At 43.6% G+C, this 17,250-nt stretch overlaps 1 long non-coding RNA gene across 1 annotated transcript in view; it reads left to right on the forward strand.

Annotated features, from left to right (window-relative positions):
- The first annotated feature begins 245 nt into the window (after positions 1 to 245).
- Positions 246 to 17,250, forward strand: part of LOC140186179 (uncharacterized) — a 29,091-nt gene continuing 12,086 nt past the window's right edge. Inside the window, exons 1-2 of the long non-coding RNA XR_011882806.1 lie at positions 246 to 349; positions 529 to 587. This is a non-coding gene — a long non-coding RNA (uncharacterized lncRNA). The remainder of the gene's footprint in view (positions 350 to 528; positions 588 to 17,250) is intronic.

Raw genomic sequence — 17,250 nt, forward strand, 5'->3', positions numbered from 1 at the left:
ATTGCTTTCTCAAAGCCTCATTCCAGACAAGCATAACATTAAAATCATAAAGGCCATTTTTTTAAGAGAACTCTGCACAACAAACACTCACTGCAGAATTGTAATTTCTTTTTTAATGGCTGGAAATGAAAACAGAAGTTTTTTTTGAAGGAGGAGTTTGATTGGTACATGAGAGAGCACAAGTTGCAGAGGTACCGGGAAATGTGGAAAGAAGAAATTGGGTAACAATATCATAAACACAAGAGATTCTGCAGATATTGGAAATCCAGAGCAATGCAAACAAAATGCTGGAAGAACTCAGCAGGCCAGGCAGAATCTGTGGAAAGGAATAAAGAGTCGGTATTTCAGGGTGAGACCATTTATCATACCTGCTGTATTTTGTGTACGTTACTAACAACAATCCCCCTCTTTTTCCTGTATTTGGGTGGAAGATTCGCGGTAACAATGAGTCATAGGATGGTAACTTTAAAGAAAATTGCAAATGCTGAAAATCTGAAATGAAAACATAAACTCTTGTGTGGTATTCAGCAGGTCATGCTGTGTCTGTGGTAAAACATCTCTGGTTGATGATCCTTTATCAGGAATTGGTAAGTAAGAAAATAGATTAGTTTTAAATTGATAAGAGAGGAATATGTGCATAGAGTAACATGTACACAATGCTAGAGGATCTCAGCAGGTCAGGCAGCATCTACAGAGGGGAATAAAATCAGAAGATGGTTTGGGGCTGAGACCCTTCATCAGAACAGGATGTCATCATTCATCAGGATGATAGGATTATTCCTCTTGGTCCAGCATGGATGCAATAAACAGAAGATTTCCACAACTCTAAGGATAAGGGTAACTTATCTGATGGGAATTTACGAAATTTTCTGCTTCTATTTTCCTGGAACACAAGAAAAAAATGCCTGCTGGCAGAGAAATTCAGCTGCACTTTGCAAGAAATAGAGATCTAGAAATCCAGCAGTACCCTCAAGAGGAATGGTAATTATTGAAAAGTCACTGTTTTGACTGATTGTTTTGGCCACGGGAACACTGTTTTGAAAATTCAGCAGCATCCAAGCTGCAAGGCATCCCAAACGAAAGGCCTTCCTTTCAGGATTTGGGCAAGTGTGGTGCGTGTGGAGAACAGGGAAGTCAACAGAGAGTTCCGGATCTACATCAGCATGTTTATAACATACACTCAGTCAAATTTTGCAAAGGGTGCAATTCAACCCCATTGCCATTGCATTTGCGTTCTCCAGTAAAAAAAATCAATTCCCAAATGCATGAAACTGAAAGATACACGCACTGCAATTGAATGTAATCAGAGGGACTAGACGATGAAATGAAAAATGGTGGGATATTGGACACTCAGGTTAAAGGAGCAAGAGTTGGAGAACTGGTTTGTAATGTACTGCTGCAAAAAGCTAATTTTTGTAGCTTTTATAACCGTGTATGGATGCTTATGACTATAAACTGAAACACAAGGAATATGCTGGATGGAAAGTTGGGCCCTTATTGCTCAAAAATAGCCATGGCTTATTGATTCCCATTCCCTTAGACCCCCTTCCTAAAGTGGCTGTTGGGTCCTATAATTCAGAAATTGGTAAGTGAGAAAATAAATTAGTTTAAGTTGATAAAAGAGGGACATGTGCATAGAGTAACATGTACACATTGCTAGAGGAACTCAGCAGGTCAGGCAGTATCTATAGCGGGGAATAAAATCAATGTTTAGGGCTGAGAACCTTCATAGGGACAGAATGTTGTCATTCAACAGGTTGATAGGATTATTCCTCTTGGTCCAGCATGGCCTTCACAACTCTAAGGATAAGATACCCTATCAGATGGGAATTTGTGAAATTTTCTGCTTCTGTTCTGACAAGAATAAGAAAAAAAATTGCATGCAGAATCCCCAAAACTGTCACTTCTTTACTCCACTCACCCCTATGCTCAGTTTCCCAGACATGCCGGATCAATCAACCTTTATTCAAAATTCTCCCATTCTCCCACTTCCAAAATCCTGGAATCTCAAGTTAATATCCATACATCCCTTGATTGTAGTACCTGTGTTGCCATTCCTAATTTCATTATCGAATGTCAGAGACACTAAAATCTTCCCTAACATCTCCAGACTCCCTTCCCATGATCTACATCTTAGGAGATGTTTTCAGAACTTTAGAATGTCCATTCCTGATGCTTCCATATCTTAGGATCCTGTCCCTACCAGGAATCCCAGAAGCTGAGTAAAACCCCAGTAAGGACTAACTTTCCAGTGTTGTCATCCCGAATGCTGATAAATCAGCGTGGACATTGTCATCTTGCCATTAGAGTTAGAACTCCTAATAAACATCTTCCCATGTTTGGGGATTCGAGAATTAGAGGGAATATGTTTAAGGAGAGAAGGGAGAGATTTAATAGGATCACAAGGGTTAACTTTTCTCCCAGAGTGTGGTCAGTGTACAGAATGAACTGCTGGAGAAAAAGTTGAAGTTGGTACATTATCGACACTTAAAATGTACTTGGACAGGTTCATGGGTAGGAAGTGTTTGTAAAGAAGTGAGCCAAGATTTTTTAATGTCTAATGTTATTTCCGGTACATAAGACCATAAGACAAAGGAGCAGAAGTCGGCCATTCGGCCCATCGAGTCTGCTCCACCATTTTATCATGAGCTGATCCATTCTCCCATTTAGTCCCACTCCCTCGCCTTCTCACCATAATCCATAACCTAGCATAAAGGAGAACAAAATAATTATTTCTCCAGATCCAATGCAACACAATAAGATAAAGAACACAATAATAAAAAAAAATCACAATATATATAAATACATAAGATAGCTTATGTAGGTTGATTGTATGTCTATAAAGTGACACTAGGCACAGGAGTGTCTGTACATAAGGTGGCTGACAGGAAATGATAAAGTAGTGATGATGTGGTTGTGGAGGGGTGGGTTTGTGTGTAGGGGTATTGATCAGCCTTACTGCTTGGGGAAGGTAACTGTTTTGACTCCAGTGGTCCTGGTTTGAATGTTATGTAGCCTCTTTCCTGATGGGAGTGGGACGAACAGTCCATGAGCAGGGTGGGTGGGATCCTTCATGATGTTACTGGCCCTTTTCTGGCACTTCCCTGTATACAGTACACGTCCTTGATGGCGGGTAGGTTGGTGCCAGTGATGCACTGGGCAGCTTTGACATTGCATTGTAGAGCCTTTGTGTCCGCTGTAGTGCAGATCCCATACGCAGTAATGCAGCTCGTTAGGGTGCTCTGTCCGTGCATCTGCAGAAGGATGTGAGTATTGATGTGCACAGTCCAGCTCCTTTCAGCCTCCTTAGAAAATAGGGGCATTGGTGACATTTCCTGACTGTGTAGGATGCGTTCTGGGACCTTGAGAGGTTGTGTGAGATGTGCACTCCTAGGAGTTTAAAACTGCTCGCAGTTTCCACCGCTGTGCCACCGATGAAATGAGGAGTGTGGGTGTTGCATGTTCCATCCCGCATCCCGTTACCGATGTGGACAACGCAATTGGCTTAGATGGGAGCCTCGGCTGGCTGGGCCAGTTAGGCCAAGGGGTCTTTTTCCAGGCTTTATGACTAAATAATATAGTCAAAAGTCTGTTGGCTTTATCAGTTAACCCTTGGCACCCCCATCGAGCACAAAAAGAAATGAGATGATTAATTCAATTTCAAACATTAAATTAAGAATTGCAAGCTCATATTCAGGTTCTTTTCCTTCCTGCAAAACAAATAAAATACAATTGAAATAATAGATGAACAGGAAACACTGGAGATTGCATGTCAGGCAAAACGTGAAGTAACAGGAAGCATTTTAATGGTTCGCCTAATTCAGATGAAGGACATTCAAGTTGAAATGTTAACTCCTTCTCTTGTTCTCTGCTTTTGGAGTGCACGTTTCCAGCATTATAATACTTCTAGTTAATGTATGTGTGTCAACATAAACTGAAAGAGAAGAGGAATGATCTGATCTCATGCCTTGCTGGTATAGCTCTCTCAGTCCTCAAATCAATAATAAGACCTTCAATCTTTCATGCAGTGTGGTTATACCAGATTTAGCCAAGAATATACACATCTTCAGTGTTACAAATGACCCTGTGTGATCACATCTATTGCCCATGAATGTTAAGGCCCTCACCTTCCACCCTCCTATGACTTTGTTCTTTTAGCAATCTTCTCCTGCATGTATGTCTTTGTCCGACCTTGACTTCCTGTGAAGTTTCACCCCATCTATCCTTTTCATCTGTACTCCATGCAATAGTACAGAAGATGGTGGACCAGAACCTTCTGTCTCTACCTTCATGAGCATCTTCTTTGGAGTCTCTGCTCCCTGTATAAAGACCACTTGAAAGTTTTACTGAATATAACGTAAAACAATTACAAGATTCTCTTATGAGTAATGACTTCTTAAATAGTATCTCCGCCTTCCCATTTCACTCCACAGTTTTCAATATCCTTGGGTGCGTGCATTGAATTATGATTCTGCTGTACAATTGCACCATCTACAGAACACTCAGGAAATTGTCGCTGGGAAAGATAGTGTCTCATTCATCGATTGGTGGGCTCCTCTTCTCGGGCACTCCCTTGGGATCGAGGCAGGCTTGCCTTCCCGGTACTGAGGTAGCTGATGAGGCCGATGTGGGATCTGCAGAATTTCCATCATCAGGGATGTCTAGGCCATGCTCTCTTCTCGCTGCTGCCGTTGGGAAGGAAGTACAGGAGCTTCAGGTCCCATGCCACCGGGTTCAGGAACAGTCAGTACCCTACAACTAACAGGCTTCTGAACCTGTGTGGCTACCTATGCTCATCACAACACTGAACTGATCCCAAAACTGTCTTTCAAGGACTCTACAACTCATGTCTTCAGTATTATTTATTTTTTTTATTCTTATTATTTGCCTAGTTTGTCTTCTTTTATGCATAGGCTGTTTGTCAGTCTTAGTTTGTGTGTTGTTTTTCATTTATTCTGTTGTATTTCTTTGTTCTAGTGTGAATGCCTGCAAGAAAGTGAATCCCAGGGTAGTATATGGTGACATATGCATACTTTGATAATAAATTTAGTTTGAACTGTGAACTTAGAACTTTCCAAAGACGCTAGCAAATCTCTACAGATATACGGTAGAGAGCATTCTGACTGGTTACCTCACTGTCTGATATGGAGGTAACAATACTCAGGATCGAACCAGGCTTCAGAGGGTTGTAGACTCAGCCAAATCTATCAAGATCACAAGCCTCCCCACCATCAAGGACATCTTCAAAAGGTAGTACCTCGAGAAGGTGGCATCCATTATTAAGGATTCTCACCGTTCAGAAGTCTGATGGTGGATGGAAAGAAGCTGTTCCAAAAATGTTGAGTGTGTGCGTCTTCAAACTCTTGTACCTCTTCCTTGATGGTAGTAATGAAAAGGGGGCATGTCCTGGATGATATGGGTGGTATGAATGACAATGATGCTTCACTACCAGATGAACTCAATGCTTTCTATGGACACTTTGAAAGGGAGAACACAACTACAGCTGTGAAGATCCCTGCTGCACCTGATGACCCTGTGATCTCTGTCTCAGAGGCTGATGTTAGACTGTCTTTAAAGAGAGTGAACCCTCGCAAGGCAGAAGGTCCTGATGGAGTACCTGGTAAGGCTCTGAAAACCTGTGCCAACCAACTAGCAGGAGTATTCAAGGACATTTTCAACCTCTCACTGCTATGGGCAGAAGTTCCCACTTGCTTCAAAAAGGCAACAAGTGATAAAGAAGAATAATGTGGGCTGCCTTAACGACTATCGCCCGGAAGCACTCGCATCGACAGTGATGAAATGCTTTGAGAGGTTGGTCATGACTAGACTGAACTCCTGCCTCAGCAAGGACCTGGACCCATTGCAATTTGCCTATCGTCTCAAAAGGTCAACGGCAGACGCAATCTCAATGGCTTGTCACACAACCTGAGACCACCTGAACAATACAAACACCTATGTCAGGATGCTGTTCATCGACTATAGCTCAGCATTAAATACCATCATTTCCACAATTCTGATTGAGAAGTTGCAGAACTTGGGCCTCTGTACCTCCCTCTGCAATTGGATCCTCGACTTCCCAAACAGTCTGTGTGGATTGGTGATAACATCTCCTCTTCGCTGACAATCAACACTGGCACACCTCAGGGGTGGGTGCTTAGCCCACTGCTCTACTCTCTATATACACATGACTATGTAGCTAGGCATAGCTCAAATACCATCTATAAATTTGCTGACGATGCAACCATTGTTGGTAGAATCCCAGGTGGTTAAGAGAGGGTGTACAGGAGTGAAATATGCCAACTAGTGGAATGGTACCGCAGCAACAACCTGGCACTCAACATCAGTAAGATGAAAGAGCTGATTGTGACTTCAGGAAGGGTAAGATGAAGGAACACATACCAATCCTCATAGAGGGATCAGAAATGGAGAGAGTGAGCAGCTTCAAGTTCCTGGGTGTCAAGATCGCTGAGGATCTAACCTGGTCCCAAAATATTGATGTAGTCATAAAGAAGGCAAGACGGCAGCTATACTTTATGAGGAGTTTGAAGCGATTTGGCATGCCAACAAATACACTCAAAAACTTCTGTAGTTGTACCGTAGAGCGGATTCTGACAGGCTGCATCACTGTCTGGTATGGAGGGGCTACTGCACAGGACCGAAAGAAGCTGCAGAGGGTTGTAAAACTAGTCAGCTCCATCTTGGGTACTAGCCTACAAAGTACCCAGGACATCGTCAGGGAGTAGCATCTCAGAAAGGCAGCATCCATTATTATGACCTCTTCTCACTGTTACCATCAGGTAGGAGATACAGAAGTTTGAAGGCACACACTCAGTGATTCAGGAACAGTTTCTTCCCCTTTGCCATCCAATTCCCAAATGGACTTTGAAGCATTGGACACAACCTCACTTTTTTTAATAGACAGTATTTTTGTTTTTGCACATTTTTAATAATCTATTCAATATACGTAATTGATTTACTTGTTTATCTATTATTATGTTTTATTTTTTTTTCTCTGTTTGCTAGGTTATGTATTGCATTGACCTGCTGCTACTAAGTTAACAAATTTCACGTCACATGCCGGTGATAATAAACCGGATTCCGATTCTGATTCTGATTCTAGGGGCACTCTCTTTTGAAGATGTCCACAATGGTAGGGAGGCGAGTCCCCTGATGAAGATAGCAGAGTCTACAACCCTCTCACCCTTTTCTGATCCTGTGCATTGACAAGTGGTGATACTACCAGTTGGAATGCTCTGCACCGTACATCTGTAGAAATTTTGCTATATTCTTTGGTGGTTGTCCGTTGTATCGAACAATGGCAGGGGACCTGTGCAGGAGAGTTCCTGGGAGTGGAAAGGTTGTTGCACTGGGGCAGTTCCATTCTTTTGACCTTGGACGTCCAGATCCAGTGATATGAGTAGTTGTCACAAACTGGGATCTGTCTTGGTTGCAGTAGATAACCACGACTTCTTCTGTGCCTTGACATGCCGTTCACTCTCCACGAAACATTGCAGAACCACCTTCCTGGCCGTTGGATCTCATCTACTCAGTCCACCGGAGCTGACTTCATGTGCTAGGACAGGCATGTCCCTATCTCACCAGGGTATGAGGCTCACCAGCTACCCTCACCTGGTTTAGCCCACCTGTCCAAAACGTGTACTGGGGTGTGGCCACTGTCGCACGCAAACAGCTACTTGGAGCCGCAGGTGAGAGCTGAGTATCCGGTGGGACCCAGGAATGGACACAACAAACCCCTTCACTGGTGGTTCTATCCATGGACACCCTATATACCCTCTAGACTCTTTTGTGACATGCCATACCTGCTCAGCCTCTTGATGAGCTATAGTCACTGGTGTGCTTTGAGATGTTGATGCCCAGGAACTTGAAGCTGCTTACCTTTTCCATTGCTGACCCCTCGATGAGGACTGGTGTGCGTTTCCTCAACTTCCCCTTCCTGAAGTCCACAATCAACTCCCTGGTCTTGCTGATGTTGAGTGCAAGGTTAAGATGAGAAAATCTGTAGATGCTGGAAATAGGCCCTTGTGGCTACGGGGATCAGGGGGTATGGAGGGAAGGCTGGGGCGGGGTTCTGAGTTGGATGATCAACCATGATCATAATAAATGGCGGTGCAGGCTCGAAGGGCCGAATGGCCTACTCCTGCACCTATTTTCTATGTTTCTATGAAATCCAAGCAACACACACACACACACACACACACAAAATGCTGGAGTAACTCAGCAGAGTAGCAGTATCTATGGAGAAGAATAAAGAGTCCTGAAGAAAGTTCTCGGCCCGAAACGTCGACTGTACTCTTTTCCATAGATGCTGCCTGGCCTGCTGAGTTGCTGCAGTATTTTATGTGTGTGTGCTGCTTGAGTGCAAAGATTGCTGTTGCAACTCCATACAACCAGTCGGTCTATTTCACTCCTGTATGCCGCCCCATTACCATCTGAGCTTCTGCCAACTATAGTTGTGTCGTTGGCAAATTTATAGCTGGTGTTTGTACTGTGCCGTGAGTGTAGAGAGTGGAGCAGTGGTCTAAGCACCCATCCTCAAGGTTTGTCAGTGTTGATTGCCAGCGAGAAAGAGGTTGTTATTCCTGATCTGTACTGACAATGGTCTTCCGATGAGGAAGTCAAGGATCTGGTTGCAGAGGGGGGGACAGAGGCCCATGTTTCGAAGCTTGTTGAGTAGTACTGAGGGAATGATGGCGTTGAATGCTGAGGTGTAATCAAGGAATTGCAGCCCGACTTAGCCCGGTGTCAGCAGTGGAAATGGTGGGCAGCTTCAAGCTCCTGACCATCAACATCTCAAAGGATCTACCCTGGGCCCAACACATTGGTGCAATCCGGAAGAAGGCAGGCTGTTGTTCAGGTCATCCAAGGCCAAGGGAGATTGCACCAATTGCATATCTCAGCTGCTCCCAGTCGCCATCCGGGGGTAAGATGCATGGACCACGATTGTGAAGTTATGAATGAATGGCAAGCTAATCCTTCCCTTGAACCTCTAGAGTGAAGAAAGACCATTGAGCTGAGGTACTGCAGGGCAGCTGGTAGCCATGGGCCTGCCACAGAAACTTACCAGTCTCAGCGGGAACCAATGCTACAGGGTGTGGGCCTGAAATGGAGGGCTTGAACCTGTGATGACCTGGTCACAGAGAGACTGGGGTGGGCATCTCATGCCTCCAATGGACCATTAAGCAGGAGCAGGCAGGGTCAGGATGAAAGTCCTCCCAGAAGGTAGTAGCTGTATCATGCACAGAGACATTTATTTGAAATATAAAAGGATTGCATGGCCGGCTTCTATGACCGACTCCCTAACAGGGGCTCAGATAGAAATACACACAAAATACTGGAGGAATTCAGGAGGTTAGGTAGAATTTATAGAGAGGAATAAATGGTCGACAGTTCGGGCAGACACACTTCATTATTTCCAGTATCTCTCGTGCTCAGGTATGCAAAGCCCCTTTGGCTTATCCTCAAGCAAGTCCCATATCGCGGCCTGCCTTTGTACGCATATTCCTCACCACTTACTTGTGCTCTGCATCACAACAGCGACCTCAAACGGGTGCTACACTGACTGGCATTACCACTGACTGCCCAGTTGTCTCTGGGTGAAGGCACATCATGCACAAGGGAGCCTGGAATCAATTTCCAACGTTGCACTCTGAATGCACGGATGTGCCAATTGCACTCGGTGATTGATTTTGCAATTCAAATCAATCCTATTGTGCTTAAAAGAATTTGTGCTGCATGACTGAATTTCTAGGCCACGTCTCCTGCCCTCTTAGAACAATTAAATATAAAGAATAAGATAAATCCCTCAAGCACTGAGAATCTGTAACACCTGAAGGCTGAAGTTTTTCAGGTATGCGAGACATGTTGATATTCTTCAGAATGTATTTTAATAATGATTATGGAGAATGGAAATCTGTAGCAGATCAATTTCATGAATATTCACAGACACCTTCTGCCAGTGGGTTATCCTAAGTGATATTACTTGGTTGAGAGCTCTCAGTTCATTACTTCTCCTAAATCCCATTTAACTGAAATTCTTATTCTGGAGTTTTATAATTCACTTGTCAAGTGTATTACAATTTTGTTGCAACAAAGATCTCAATGAATTTTAAGGTACATTTTTTTCTTTGCCAGGAGCATCTTATGACTTAAATGCATTTCTGCTGCATTGAGATAATGAGCCATAATTTCTTTATAGGTATGTTCCAGATTTAGCCTAATATTCACTGTCCTTTTTCCAACCGTTTGCCTTCAGCTTCTTAAAAATGCAACATTCTTTTGGACAAGGACATTTACAAATTAAATCACAAATAAAACCGTAAACAGAAGTATGGGTGACAGCCAAGTCATTACTATGTAAGGTATACACAGTGTAGCTGACAGAACTAGCAATACTAGTCCTGAATAGGCATAACAAGTATCTTACCATAGCTATAATTTATTCTATAAATACACCTGTAAGCAATTTTACTAATGTGAATTTTTAATTTTAATCTCTATTTTACAATTCATTTTCCTTCACATCTTGGAGTTATTCAACCAATCTTTATCAAGACAATCTCAGAGAATCTTTATCAAGACAGGGGTGGGGGTCACTCGAAAATGGTAGGGAACGCTTCCTGTGGCTGATGTCACATAAAAGGAGCTCACTGTGGCTGCCAAAGGCTGAGACTGGAACCCAAGAGTGTATTTCTCTGCATCCATCCAAGGTTTGGAAGTGGTTCCAATATTCAATCCTACTAATGTCAATAAATTTTAAAATGACAAATGAATACTATAGTGTAGTGGATAGTGCAATGCTTCGCAGGCTCCTGAACTGAAGTGGACAACTTTACTTTGAACTGATTCCATAACCTACAGACTCACTTTTAAGAACTCAGTGTCGACTCTGTGGCCATTTTGTTCGGTGCCTCCTGTACCTAATAAAGTGGCCACTGGGTGTATGTTCCTGGGCATCTGCTGCTGTAGCCTATCCACTTCAAGGTTTGACGTGCTGTGTGTTCAGAGATGCTCTCCTGCACCTCATTGTTGTAATGTGTGGTTATTTGAGTTACTGTCGCCTTCCTGTCAGCTTGAACCAGTCTGACCATTCTCCTCTGACCTCTCTCATTAACAAGGTGTTTTCACCTACAGAACTGACACTCACTGGGTGTTTTATTTTTCTGTTTTTCACAACATCCTCTGTAAACTCTGGGAAATGTTGTGCATGAAAATCCCAGGAGATCAGCAGTTTCTGAGATACTCAAACCACCCCGTCTGGCGCCAATGGTTATTTCAAGGTCAATGTCACTTAGATCACATTTCTTCCCAGCTCTGATGTTTGGTCTGAACAACAACTGAACCTTTTGACCGTGTCTGCATGCTTTAATGCATTGAGTTGCTGCCACATGAGTGCCTGATTAGATATTTGATTATGGTGAGGTTGTATAAGGCATTGGTGAGGCCAAATTTGGAGTATTGTGTGCAGTTTTGGTCACCAAATTACAGGAAGGATATAAATAAGTTTGAAAGAGTGCAGAGAAGGTTTACAAGGATGTTGCCGAGACTTGAGAAACTCAGTTACAGAGAAAGGTTGAATAGGTTAGGACTTTATTCCCTGGAGCGTAGAAGAATGAGGGGAGATTTGATAGAGGTATATACCATTATGATGAGTATAGATAGAGTGAATGCAAGCAGGCTTTTTCCACTGAGGCAAAGGGAGAAAAAAACCAGAGGACATGGACTAAGGGTGAAGGGGGAAAAGTTTAAAGAGAACATTAGGGGGGCTTCTTCACACGGAGAGTGGTGGGAGTGTGGAATGAGCTGCCAGATGAAGTGGTAAATGCGGACTCACTTTTAACATTTAAGAAAAACTATGAAAAAGGTACATGGATGAGAGGTGTATGGAAGGATATGATCCTGGTGCAGGTCAGTGGGACTAGGCAGAAAAATGGTTCGTCCTGACGAAGATGTCTTGGCCTGAAACATCGACTGCACCTCTTCCTAGAGATGCTGCCTGGCCTGCTGCGTTCACCAGCAACTTTTATGTGTGTTGCTTGAATTTCCAGCGTCTGCAGAATTCCTGTTGTTTGCGTATATATCCTGACGTCTGGTTCACTCTGTCATTTTCCCCGTTACCACATCGGTTGTCCAGTTTCTTCTCTCATCCTAAAAGCTCACAGGTTGGTAGGAAAATAGGCCATTGCGGATATCCCCTCGCCCCGTATGTATAAATGGCAAGATGTAGAGGGATTGATGGGAAGGTGGGGGAGAATAAAGTGGGATAAAGTAAGATTAGTGTAAAAATGAGTCCGTTATGATTGGTACATAATTGGGTGGGACACAGAACTTGTTTCTTTTGCTAGTATCTCTCTTTGCCTCAGTGACCCTAAGCTCCACAGCATTCAGGACAAGGTCAGCTGTTTGATCTGTCTGCTGGCACCAAATTAAGAAATAAGCCATCTCAGCATCCATCACCATGAAGGAAAACCAGAAGGCAAGGAAGGAATCAAAGGTTTCTCCAAGAGTGAGCGACATCTGCTGCATTCTCAGGGTCCAGGTGGGAAGACTAACAAACAACATCCAGATCTTGCAAATGGTACTCAGGTGTTACACAAACGGCGTCAGCCGCCCGGGCCCGATACCACGTGGGTGCCCGCCAAGTGCCCCACTTTCGCCCCACACTCCAAAGACGTACGGGTTAGCAGGGGCGGCTAGGGCTTGTTATGCTGGAAGAGCCTGTTACTGCACTGTATTGCTAAATAAGACAAAATAAAACATGGTTCTTCACCTTTACCTGCAGAGAAAGTGACTGCAAAGGTTAGAAGGTTACGCTGAAACTTTATAAAGCACCAATTAGCTATGAAGTATGTACTACAAGGAGACAGTGAGGCAGTGAGTCTCTTTCTGCACCGTGTACAATGATTCAGATTACTTCTGGCTGCAGGCTCAGGTTACAGATTGTAAACCGCAAGCGGATGAATGTGAAATATAAGGAAGAGCATTCCCACCAATAGGATCTAATCAATTTTTCATGCGCCATTTGCTCCTCACTGCCTGCTGAAGAGTAATTGACGCAATTTCCATTCCATTTTAATTCTTTAGATTTATGTTATTCAGAGATACAGAGTGGAACTGGGCCCCCCCCCCAGCCCAACGAGCTGCACTGCCCAGCGACACCCCGTGCCACACTGGCCCAGCCGCGGGAGGATTTACAAAGACCGATTAACCTACTAACCAGCACGAGCTCAGACTGTGAGAGAGAACTGCAGCACCCAGAGAAAACCCACACGGTCACGGGGAGGACATACAAGCTCCTTACAGACAGCGCCAGAACTGAACCCTGTTCTCCTAAACAGCCGAGCTGTAATAGTGTCATACTAACCCCTGATGCCACCCCTGAACTAAGATGAATTAGTGCTTACAGTAATACAACAAACAGGAGCACGAGTGAGACAAGCAACATCGAAGTGACTCTGCTATTCAGAAACATTGTGCCTCAATGCAAGTGCCTAATTTTTCACAACAGTTGCCTTATCCCTTCTCAGACCAAGCTGAGCTACCATATAAATAAGGAGAGTCATCGCGGGCAACACAGGAGCATAGTGTTCAGTGCTATGCTACTACAGTCCCCCCACTGCCTGTAAGGAGTTTGTACGTTTTCCCCCTGACTGTGTGAGTTTCCTCCAGGTGCTCCGGTTTCCTCCCACGTCCCAAAGACTCATTTATTTATTTATTGAGATACAGTGCAGAATGGGCAACTCTCGCCCTTCGAGACACCCGCCCAGCAATCCCCCGATTTAACATCAGCCTAATCATGGCACAATTTACAATGACCAATTAACCTACCAACCGGCATGTCTTTGGACTGTGGGAGGAGACCAGAGCGTCCTGAGGAAACCCGCATGGTCATGGGGTGTGGTAGGAATTGAACCGGGGTTTCCGGTACTGTAAAGTGTGCTAACCGCTATGGGACCGTGCCACCGTAAAGATGTATGGCTAGCAGGTTAATTGGTCACATGGATCCACTTGGGCCAGAATTGGTTACCATACTGTATCTCTGGGCCACGTACACTGCATGTCAGACGGAAGGATCCCGAAGATCTGCTGTACGGGGAACTGGCCTCCGGCAAGAGAGCACAAGGGCAAAGATGTTTGCAAGAGAGACGTGAAGTCACTGAAAATGAACGTCGAGAGGTGGGAGGACATCGCAAGCGATCGCTCTCACTGGAGGCTGGAACTACGCAGAGGTCTAAAAAGAGGAGAAGAGAAGCTGAGGCTTGCTGCTGAAGAAAAGCGCACTCGCCGGAAAAAACAGCACCAAGACAACACTGGAGGACAATGCCTTCGAGTGCAGTCGATGAAGCCGAGACTGTCACTCCCATGTGGGCCTCTACAGCCACAACAGACGCTGCTCTAGCACAGACTGAAGCAAGACTTTCCAGGTGCAGATCCATGGTCTCGCGAGACTAACGGATGCCACCAAAAAACTGTATCTCTAAAAACAACAGTAAGCTGTACCTACTTTGTGAAACGTTACCCCATCAATACATCTCTTATGTGCTTAGCTGTGGATAGATAATTTATAGAATGAGGTTAACTGTGACAGAAATATTTATTAGATTGCCAATTGATTCAAAATTCTAACTAATGACTTGTGAATGAGGAATTACACACCATTTGTGTGTTTAAAACTCAAGTCTTAAATTGATTTGGTAGTGTTACATCCCACGGAGAAAAATCAGAGCTGGATGGTGTATTTTTTGGTGTTTCAACAGTTTACTCAAAAGCAACAATTGCTGCCAAGAGTAGATGATAATGAAGAAATCCAGTGTCTATCCCCACACTCCCCAGTGCCTTTGGGTCATAATTTACAACCTTCAACAACGCTCTGTGCAGACAGTAGATTTAATTTAAAGCATTGTGCATAGTTACAGATTTGACACTCCTGTTTGGTTTGCTTTTATTTTTAAAGATTGAAGATTAGCTTTATTTGTCACATATACATTGATACACACAGTGAAATGCTTCATTTGCATCGATGACCAACACGGTCGAAGGACGTGCCTGGGGCAGCCTGCAAATGTTGCCATGCTTCTGGCGCCAACATAACATACCTACACCTCGCTGACCATAAACCACCCATGTGTCTCTGGAAATTTTTGATGGCCTGAATGACGTGGGATGCAAAGTTGTTTCTTTTTTAATTGTTGCAGTCGTAGCCCTAATGATAGATTCCAGATGTGATCTATTAGCTACATACACATGGCTTTAGCTGCAAACTATTCATTAAAAGAAAAATATGTGCCTGCTCCATAGTTTCCTATATTGTTTTCACTAGTGTATTTACATACACAGGTACTCATACACACATACTGTCAGTAAAAATAGGCTGGAAGAACTAATTAGTCAAACACAAGAAAATAAGAAATGAAAGGGAGTCTTTCTGTAAAAAGTAAATTAATAATCATTTAATATTTACTTGCAGTTGTCTACATTAATTTAAAACATGACGAGTTATCCAGTGGGAATAACAAATTATTACAATAAAAAACATTAAATTCTTCCTCAATATCATTAAATCAAATTTCCAATGATATTATAAGTTATTCAACATTATATTATATCAGACAAGCTGGACTGTATCCCTAACTTGTATTCTTATGACACATTTAATGGATACAAATAGAGCTTTGCATTGATAGAACATAGAACAGTACGGCACAGGAACAGGCTTTGTGGTCCACAATTAGTATTCAAATTATGAATTAAACTAAACCCCTCTGCCTACACAATGTCCATATCCCTCCATTTCCCTCACAATCATGTACCTATCTGAATGTCTCCTAAAAGTCCCCAGTGTTTCTGCCTCTACCACCACCCCAGGCAGGGCGTTCCAGGCATTCACCACTCTCTGTGTAAAAGACTTGCCCCTCACATCTCATTTGAATTTACTCTCACCTTAAATGCATGCCATTTCAACGCTGGGAAAAAGATACTGTCGGTCTTCTCTGTCTATGCCTCTCATAACTTTTAAACCTCTATCAGATCTCCTCTCAGCCTCTGCGGCTGCAGAAGAAAAAAAAACAACTGTGCCCAACCTCTCACTACAGCACATGCACTCTAATCCAGGCAATATCCTGGTAAACCTCTTCTGCACCCTCTCCAAAGCCTTGACATCTTTCCTATAATGGAGTGACCAGAACTGTATGCAATACTTCAGCTTACCTAATTAGAGTTTAACAGAGCTACAACATAACTTCCTGACTTTTGAACTCAATGCCTTGTCTCGTAAAGGCGAGCATGGCATCTGCCTTCTTAACCACCCTATCAACCTGTGAACCCACTTTCCGGGAGCTATGAACTTGGGCTCCAAGATCCCTCTGCTCATCAACACTGTTGAGGGCCTCCCCTTTGACAGCGTACCGTCTCTTTACATTTGACCCACCAAGGAGAAAGATTTTACATTTAGCCGGGTTAAAGTCCATCTGCCTTTTCTCCACCCATCTCTGCAACTGATCTACATCCCATTGTATCCTTTGCCAGTCTTTTAGAGAGAGACCCTAGCTGGTAGGTGATAGGTGAAGCCAAGTGGGTGGGAAAGTCAAGGGCTGGAGAAAAAAGAATCTAATAGGAGAGGAGAGTGGACCATAGGAGAAAGGGGAGGAGGAGATCCAGGGGGAAGTAATAGGCAGGTGAGAAGAAGTAAAAGATCAGAGTGGGGATTAGAGGATGTGGAGAGAGGGCGAAATTTGTTTTCTGGAAGGAGAAATCGATATTCATACCATCAGGTTGACGGGTACCAAGGACAAATATAAGGTGCTGCCCCTCTGCCCTGAGGATGGCCTCATCTTGCCACAAGAGGAGACCATGGATCGACACGTCGGAACTGGAATGGGAATTTAAATTAACACGCTTGGCCACCGGCAAGTCCCGGGAGTTGCTCGACGACAAGGCCCCCCAGTTTACGACAGGTCTCATCCCTTTGTCTCTCACTGCTGACATAGAGAGCTCCTCCAATCATTTGTTTTATCTCTACTTGACAATTCTTTCTCCTCAGAATTAAACCCATGTGCTTTCACAGAATTGATAATGTGTTGGCATGTATTGCTGCTTCTAGTGATCTGTGCCATTTATATTCCCAAATCACTCTTAGTCACGATCCCGTTTAGATTACAATAATCTGTAACTTGAGTGTTTATCCCATCGAGATGTAACATCTCATGCTGGCCTATGTAGAAGTTTATTTGCCAA

The sequence above is a fragment of the Mobula birostris genome, chromosome 22, assembly GCF_030028105.1.
Source record: "Mobula birostris isolate sMobBir1 chromosome 22, sMobBir1.hap1, whole genome shotgun sequence".
Lineage (NCBI taxonomy): Eukaryota > Metazoa > Chordata > Chondrichthyes > Myliobatiformes > Myliobatidae > Mobula > Mobula birostris.